Source organism: Octopus bimaculoides, chromosome 14, assembly GCF_001194135.2.
Source record: "Octopus bimaculoides isolate UCB-OBI-ISO-001 chromosome 14, ASM119413v2, whole genome shotgun sequence".
In the NCBI taxonomy this organism is placed as follows: Eukaryota; Metazoa; Mollusca; class Cephalopoda; order Octopoda; family Octopodidae; genus Octopus; species Octopus bimaculoides.
The window spans coordinates 30,029,913-30,031,185 of record NC_068994.1 but is presented as its reverse complement, the minus strand read 5'-3'; positions in this window follow the sequence as shown (position 1 = coordinate 30,031,185).

Sequence of the window (1,273 nt, the reverse complement as noted above, 5' to 3'; positions counted from 1 at the left end):
TGTTATGAAGAATGATTCGCCCTCTTCTGTTGACCAGTCTGAGATGGAGGAGTAGCAGATTTTCGTTCATTTTGGCAATTTCATGGCAATATGTTTCTGCAGTAATGTTTTTTCCAGATTTTAAAAAGTTATAATGGATGATTCCAAAAGTACACCACCAAACAGTCACCATAATCTTCTTTTTGAAGAGCTTGGGTTTAGGGAAGGTTTTCGGTACTTCATTTTGGTCCAACCACTGTGAAGAACATTTTATATTGTACAGAATCCATTTTTAGTCGCAAATTACAATATGGTCAAGAAATGGATTGGTCTGGTTACGGAGAAGAAGCAATGAGCATTTTCTGATTTTCATTCAAACCGTGTGGTACCCATTTGTCGAGCTTTTTTGATTTTCCAATTGCATGCAAATGGTTGCAAGCAGTTTTCTGGTTAACTTGAAGTTCTTTTGCCAGTTCTCAAGTGGTTTTATATGGATTTTTCTCAGTGACAGTCTTTAATTGACTGTCATCAATGACAGATGGTCGTCCACTTTGCTCACAATCTACAAAATCGTTTAAACCGTTTTGGAGCTGACCTCTCACTGGTCACCAAATGTTTCATTGATATCACGAACAGTTTCAGCTGCTTTACATCTTTTTTTTGGAGCTGAATAGCAAAATTGCTCAAATATCGCACTTTCACAGTTCCATTTCAGATGATTGTAACAATGGTGAAAAAAAATATAAATGTTAATTTATTGATGCATTTGGGCAAGTCTATATCTATTATCAGACAACTGCAAAAAAAATGTTTAACAAAATTTCAAAACTCTGAAAAAATCTGGTACAAATTCATCATGGTTCAAAATGTTGCTTACTTTTTACTCAACCTGATAATTGATTAGCTGTCTGAGGAATTTTTAATAAGAGATATCTTATAATTTTCTCTTACATGTATAAGTTTTAACTCCTATTAGCAAATGATACATGTGCAATAGTGAATAAATAATACCAAAAATATTTTCCAGTCTATTGTTTTCATGTGTAATTACTCTGCAAATATTATTTTCCACACAATTATAACATCTACATAAAATTTTGGCATATTGGAATATGCAGGTGTGCTTCACAAGGATACAGCTTGGATTGCAACCCTATCCACATACTATATATATATATGCACACATACAGATGTAAAGAAAGACTGATAGAAGGCACAGGCATGTAGTTCCCTTCTTAATCATGTGGTTTTGAGTTCAGTCCCAATGCATGACACCTTAGCGAAGTATCTCTTA